General features: G+C 42.3%; 1 pseudogene; it reads right to left on the bottom strand.

The window, feature by feature from the left end:
• Nucleotides 1–283: 283 nt before the first annotated feature.
• On the bottom strand, nt 284–814 carry LOC132656269 (T cell receptor alpha variable 22-like; annotated as a pseudogene).
• Nucleotides 815–8,041: the final 7,227 nt, after the last annotated feature.

Below are 8,041 nucleotides of genomic sequence, written 5' to 3' on the forward strand. Positions count from 1 at the left end.
GGAGGAAAGGGAAAGGAGAAATGTTGAAATTACATTATAATCCCTCCAAAAAGTTCATGTTTGTTTATTCTTCCCATAAGCTTCTCTGTTAGTCCCAAGTTGGACATGTACTTCAGGAGTGAGTATATATTGAGAAATGAAGATTAAGACCAAAGTCCTGAACCAGTGAGGCCAAAAGCTTAACTGAGGATGAAACACTGCCAGAACTGGAAAGAGACATTGAATTAGACAGATGTTCTTTTAGGCTTCCTGATTTCTTGTGAGTGGTAAGGGCCACACCCACCTAGCTGAAGGTTTGCGTACAAGCTGCAGGTGTGTGGGGAGCACTGTGGCTCCACAGCACAGAAATAAGTGCCTGAGTCTGTGGTCTGGGAGGAGGAAATGTACAAAGAGCTGCGAAGTTCCATAGTGACTGTCGTGGATGTTAGTCTTCCACTCTGCTTTGTTCCAGAAGGATTGTAAAACAGGCTGATGAGAGGTCCCCCAGGGCTTTGGTAAAACCACTGCAGCTGGGTTGCTGTGGAGGAAAAGTTGCACTGCAGTGTTGCGTTTTCTCCTTCCTGCAGAGCCAAGGTCGCAGGTCTCTGCTCCACTTGTTGCCCTTTTACCCCTGATTGGAAACAGAGACACAGATGGCTGTCATTGCAGTGTCCCCTGAGCCCTGAAGGCACCCCCATGTCCTCTGAGAAGGTGGGAGCTCTGCAGGACTCCTGAGCTGCTTTCCCCACCTCAGGTGCCCTGAATGTGGACAGCCAGACTCACAGCAAACCTGGGTGCACAGAAGCCCCAGCAGAGAGCACAGCAGCCTCTTCATGGTGCTGGTGGGACTGCTGGAGACAGAAGCAAGCAACCACCCCCTGGCTGTGGGGGCTGTTGAAGTGTCTGTCCTCCTGCAGTCAGCTCCACCCAGAACCCTGCCAAGCCAGACCCTGCTGAGTTCCCTCCCAGCCTTGAGAGTCTGAAGCTCCTCCCACACCAGACCTGCCTGAGAGTCTGGGTGGAACATAGTTGGAGGGGGGTGTGAACATTTGAAATGGCTGAGATTATAAGCATTGTGAATGATCTTTGAGGAAATTTGTCTTAACTGCAAAACAAGGATACTTTACACAAATCCTTAACAGAGTTTACAAAGGAGTAAGTCATTGGATGCAACCTACATGAAATGGAGAGCATTTTAATGGAGAACATTAAAAAGAGGAACAACTAAATTTTTTCACCTGGAAACTGATGCGTGTTCTGAAAGAATCTTTGTGACCTATGAGTTAAATAAAGTGAGGTATATTCCAATCATGCAAAGTAAAATGCTTCTAACCGTTTTTAATGATTCCCAGTCTTGGAAGAGATGAAATGTGTGTTGTGCCAAACACATCTAAAAATATCTCTTACACTCTAAGAGACTGAAACTTTTTCTGGACCTCACACAAGAGTTATTAACATACCTTATGGTTCCTTAAGACTTATAGCTATTATTCTAGAGTGTACTGAGCCTGTTTATTTAACCTCCCTTTAAGAGAACAATGTAACAACCAACATTACTTGCCTTGGATTCCACTGTAATCAAGTTTTACAACCTAAGTTAATGCATAGCTCTGATGTTAATTATGGATACTTCCATGCTTCCAACACAAAATAATGCATGTGTATGCATGTTATAAAAATAAATGCCAGAAACAGCAAACATAGGTTGAAATCAATCTTATAAAATAATAGCTGCCATATATGTTAAAGACAACATACAGATATTGTTTAATAATGTCTGTTTGCTTGTGATCTGGGGCATTTGGTGTAGGTTGGAATCAATGACTTATCCCTTTATAAAACTCTGCTAAAGATTTGTGTAAAGTATCCTTCATTCCTTCTCCATGTGATGCTTTTTGTGCTGTTCAATAAATATAGAACAGAACCCCTTTGTTGGAGACATACCTACACAGACACGAACTCAGGAACAAGCAAGGCAAGAAAGCATCTAGGGATAAACAGGTAGAGACTCATACAACAGACAGATACATGCATTATGGAATGATGGAAGTCACAGGGAGGGAGAAGCAGGGAGTTCAAATCCAGGTCTGGCCTTAAATTACACCATGGGGGTGCTTTTTAAATGTTTTTTCCTTAAGGCAGCATTGAAACATTTTGGGTAATCAGAGGCTATTTTATTAAAGTGTTCAAACAGATGCAATGTTTATCTGAAATGACATTTAACCTTTGCTATAATTTGAGTGTCAATTTGTCAAATGACTCCATAAGGAGGAAGAGGAAAACTAATGCAGGAGTGCTGTGTTCCAGAGTGACATCAGACAGTGCTGCTGTGCTATTGGTGCTTGGTGACTGCAGGGAATAATGTACTGTGCATTCACAGCAATAAAGAAGTATTTTTTAAAGTTCTTACTACAAATGTGATGGCTCAAGAAATGAAACTAATAAAGTAAAGGAAACCCAGAATTTGCTGTGAAACAACTCACAGCCAATCTTACACCATCTCAGCTCATCATTGCCACAAATGGTACTGGGACAACTCATGTGCTCAAGTTCAAAGAGAACTCTGTAGGATAATTGGGGTAGACTTTTGATATGGGTGTAAATGTCCTTCAGGAATAAGATCTTTTCTTTGCAAAATGAGAAAAAAGTAAGGGGCAACTAAGTTCTATCCTGTGGGAAGGAAGCAGTTCCCAAGATCCCAATCTGTCTGTACCGTCGCCCCCAGGGAACATGCCAACTCCCTGGAAGTGCTGATGCTGGTATCCTGGTGTCTTGCTCTGCAGGGGGGCGTTCAGGTGGTTTGCGTCCAGTCCAGGTGGTTGGTGTCCAGTTCTGCAGAGGATCACCTAGCTCTCTCATTCCCACTGTCTGGCGGTCCTCAGGTGGAAAGATTTTCATCCTTCCCGCGCTCAGTCTGAAAGCCCTCCACTACTGAGACAGGCTCACTTCCTGCTGTAAGCTTCAGGAGGCACTGGGGACCCAGGTGAGGTTGTCACACATTCAGGAAAGGATTCTGAGGGGCAAGAAATGAGCAGCTGCCCCTCAGCCCCAGAGCAGCTGCAGCACATGCGCAGATGCAGCCATCAGGTCGGGTAGCCCCTGGGCTCTGCATTCTCCTGCTGCATCAGTGCTGTGTGGACTCAGCCACAGGTGGGTCTCTGTCCTGAGTGAAGCCGCACCATGCTCTTTCTGTGAAGATGAACTACAGCAGAGACATACTCACAGAGCACTCCAAGCCCAGGATGCTCAGCAAGGTCAGCAAGGGGAGCAGGAAGCAGCTCCCTCCTCCTGGGAGAGTCCCAGGAAACAAAGCCAAAGAGTGAGAGAGGAAGACAGAGGGATTTAGATACCTTCTCTGCAGCAACATTGGTTGAACTATTATGAAATGTCATTCTTGGCCAGTCTGAGACCATTCTGTCACTGTTTAATATATGTTTAGTGAAAACAACCATTTGACTTGTACATACATTAGGTTTTGGTGTCTTTGATCTAATCTGCATAAAAGCCCTATCCTCTCCTTAGAATGCAGTGTTCCCTAGGGGCCAAATTGAGAAATACAATTTCACCATTTCTGTGTGTTTCTTTCTCACTGTCTTTCTAGGATTGAATTTCAAAGCTTCTTGATCATAAGCTGAACAAGAGCAGTTCTTTCTATGGCATAAAATCTGTGATTTTTTTTAAAAAAATAGAATATAAAGTTGCAAACTGAAAATGGAACAAACTGTTTTAGTTTGAGACAATTATAACACCTTTACATATTTTAAAGAAACTCTCAGAAAAACCCCAGTATTCAGAAAAATCACATGATGTTATACTGCTAAAGTCGAAATGACATAATCAAGGTGCTCCATGAGTACACAGTTTGACCGAAGCAAATAGAGACAGCATTTTCTCTTTCTCTCCACAGGGAACTTGAAAAAAATGTGTTGCCATAAGAAGAGCCAGCTAGGAACTGCGACAAAATCATTCACCTAAATGTCTCAAGAAAATAACATACTCAGATAGCCTGCCACAGATAATCTGCATTTTTGAGAAACTCAAAGTCAAATTCATCATGTATCAGGATGATTAGACTTATGCAAAATCTTGTTGCCTTTTTTTAATGAAATGTAACCCAATCTCAAGAGGGATGGCTGTCATATCTTAGGTCCTTCCAACTGCAGGAGACTGTGACATGAATGCACACTAGAGGGCAGGCACTGTGAGTATCTCCCTCCAATCTCACTACCACGTTTAGTGTCCTCATTCTTGGGATGTACTTTGAATGTTCCATTGTGCAAAAAAGTACATATATTCTAAGACTTAACAGGTACCTTTCAAATGAGGCAATTTTGTGCCCAAGGAAGAACACAAAGGACAGAATCCTCTTTAGACAGATCAGCGTGCATAGTGAGATAGCAGCGAACAGTGAGAGCAGAAAGAATATTGGAAGTAGGTGGACAGGAGAAAGGTCCCAACACCAAAACTGGAAATAAACCAACATAACTTTGAATTAAGGAACCAAGAAGCAAAAACTTATAATGTAAACCAGAGTTAGCTAAAGGCTGCGAAATCTTGGTGGCAACTCCTAAGTCTACAACAAAGAGGTGGTGAGTTACATGAATAAGTCCAACTCAGCCATTCACCCTGGCCATATCCAAATATGTTTAAGGCTGCTTTATCATCACCTGGCAAATAAAAATGTAATAGAGAGGAATGTGAAGGGGAAAATCCTTCAAAATGTTTCACTTTTTGAGAATGAAAACTTCAGACCATGTGAGCACACTTCTGGGCTCTTCTCAGGCCTTGGACCCTTTTGAGAAAAGGGTCTGATAGCTCACATTGAATGTCCAATCACAAGGAAGTATTCTGGGGAGCTTTTCACCTACATGTCCTAAAAAAGGTACCTTCTTTCATTAAATTAGTGTATTTCATCTATTTCCTTTTACAAAATCATTTAATCAAATATTTTCACATCCATATAAACGTGATTGGATCTAATCAACCCCCATCCTCATCTTTCATATTCCTGTCCTATTTACCACTTTTCCCTTCCAATTTGGCGCATACTCTCTCTCTCTTTCTACCAAGTTCATTTAGTGCTGTCAAGTATGTGCATGGCCATGTGGCCACCTAGTGTCTGAAGAAAAGTGACTTTTACCTTCCCAGTAGCCATTAATTGCCAATAGTTTCTCAAGTAGGGGGAGGCTCCATGAGCCCCACCCCGCTCACACAGGGATTTTGTGCATGAAATCCCAGCCACTGTGAGTTCATGTGAGCAGTTGTACTGTTGTGTGTTGGTATAATGTTCTTTTAAAATGTATATACCTTACCCTTGTTAATTCAAATGCTGATTTCCCCACCCCCAACTCTCTGGTTTCAATCTGGATATTGCATTGTGATACTCACTATAAGCATCCTGTCTCAACTCTTGTGTAAACAGGACACAAATAAAGCAACTAGATACAATGTTGTGCAATGGGAGGAGCCAGAGGACAGGAAAGAGGGGAGGAGCTAGAGAACAGGAAGGGGCGAGAAGGAGGAGGAGCAGGAGGAGAAGAGAGCAGGAGGAGAGCAGAGCTGGAGGAGAGAGCTTGGAGGACTTGGAGCATGAACCAGAACTAAGATTTCACAAAAAGCAAGTATCATGTGGGAAATATAAATGTTAGGAAACTGAGGGCTTGGAGGTTTAGGAGGGAGTAAATATTGCTCAGCATTGTGTTCTAGGTTAACTAAAAACCCAGTCTCTGTGTGGTGATTTGCTTATATAGCTGCTGAGGATTAACAGCAGCATTACTAGAAGATAAACCTATAGTAGATATTGATAATCAACTACAACAGTTGTGTCTTAGAAATAATGTTTCTCTACAGACATCTAATCTTCTGGCTCTTATACTTTTCCTTACTTCTCTGCTATGATACCTGAACTTCTGGGTGAAGTGTATGATACAGTTTCCCATTTACTGCTGAACACTCTACAATCTCTTATTCTATGCACCCCAAAGGACAGCTTGTTTCTGTATTAATAGCAACTACTGAAAAATAGAAGCTTCTCTGGTAAAGGTTGAGAGATGCACTAATCCATAGGTATCAGGTAAGAAGTTAAGGGAGAGTTTATTGCTAAGTCTATTTATAGCAGAATAGTAGTGTCCTAGGATCTCTCCTTGGGCTCTTTTCTGCTACTTTCCCTCCCAATTGCATGCACTGTCTCTCTTCCTAGCAAGTTCATTCAGTGCTGGCAAGTACGTGCATTGCCGGGGGACCACGGCCCCTCAGGGCCTCCATCTCTGAAGACATGACTCACCAAGTCATGGTACCAGGCAGAGATCCCATCTTGTGGATCAGGCTTTAAATGCAATCAGAAACCATCTGATTACTCCCATATAACATATGTGACACGGTGACTATAGTTGTGGTTTCTGGATAGCTAGAGCTGAAGAATCAGCTGTGGTTAACTTAACAAGAAACAAGAAAAAATGAAGTGAAAAATTTGCTTTACTGTGACAATTGATCCTTGTTATCTTGGGCTGCAAAATCAGTTGTGATTTAAAAGAGACCAGCATCACTGAGAAAAATAAAATCTGGGGAGTATTTCCTCTGTATGATGTCCTGGTCCAGAGAAAGCCAAGACCACACTAAAAACCAAACTTAGTAAAGTGTAAGAGCCTTCCATGTGGTGGTGTTTTTGGCAATATGGAAGGTGGTGGATTGAAGAGAAACAGGCTTAGAAAGATGTGGCATGGTTTAGGTCTCTGAAGAGGAAAGGAGAGGACACTGGTGAAGGTGCAGCCTAAGTTTTAGTGAAGACCCCAGTGTATTGGAGATGCCAGGACTGCAGGATGACTGCGGAGAACCAAGGCAGCTGTGTAGTGGAGCAGGCCTGAGCCTAACTGATAAGCTACCTGTATTGTGCATGGCAGAGCAGAACTTTGAGGCTAGCCAGACCCCTGGCAGCCCACGATCATGAGTGAGTCTTAGATACTGAGCACTGAGCTACAGAATTTGATTGTTACTGCTCGGCTTTAGTTCGCCGGCCCGTGTTTGTATCTTCAGCCTCTGTGAGCCCATGTGACCCCTGCTTAGTTGATTCAGTGGGCCATGTTCTCCTGGTGTTCTCCATTTCCTCAGATTCCAACAGTCTCCTCTCCTCCTATTCTGTGGGATTTCCAGAGCTCCTAGGAAAGAAACCTAATAGAGACCACCAATATAGACTCATTCTCTCATTAAAATGTCTGGCTGTGGGTCTTTGCACCCACTTCCATATGCTGCCAGAGGAAGGCCCTCTGATGATGACTAGACAAGGTACCATGGATATATCAGAATATCGTTAGGAATTATGTAATTGATTTTTTTTTTGCCAGTCATGTTTGCTTCTACTCTAGGTCTCTTGTCTATCCAGTCTCCAGTTCCTGGCCTTATACTTAGTGTAGGTCATGGACTCCCTTTCATGTCCTGGGCCTCAAGTCAAATGCAACAAGTAAATTTCTTGAATGTTTGCATCTTGAAAAAATATTCCAAGCAAATAAACCTAAGAAGCAAGACAGTGTAGATATTTTAATATCTGACAAAATAAACTTCAAACCAAAACTAATCAGAAGGGATGGAAGAACACTATATAGTCATCAAAGGAAAAATCCACCAAGAGGCTAGTGCAATTCTAAACACTATGTACCAGACACAAGGGCACCCACGTTCCTTAAAGAAACATCACTACAGTTAGAATCACACATTGACCCTCACATAGTTAGAGTTGGTAATTTCAATACCTCCCTCTCACCAATAGACAGAATAGCCAGACAAAAACTAAACCTAGAAACGCTGGAATTACATGACATTCTAGATCAGGTGGACTAGTAGATATTTACAGAAAACTTCACCTAAACACAAAAGAACATACATTCTTAGTACCTCATGGAATATTCTTCATAAATGACCACATACTTGGATGTGCAAGTCTCAACAGATATAAAAACAATTAAAGTAACACCCTCAATTCTAACTGTCCACCATGGGTTAAAGCTGGATACCAGCAACAGAATGTTTACAAACTCATAGAAACGGAGCAACTCACTACTGAATGAAA

This window comes from Meriones unguiculatus, chromosome 9 (genome assembly GCF_030254825.1).
Source record: "Meriones unguiculatus strain TT.TT164.6M chromosome 9, Bangor_MerUng_6.1, whole genome shotgun sequence".
NCBI lineage: Eukaryota > Metazoa > Chordata > Mammalia > Rodentia > Muridae > Meriones > Meriones unguiculatus.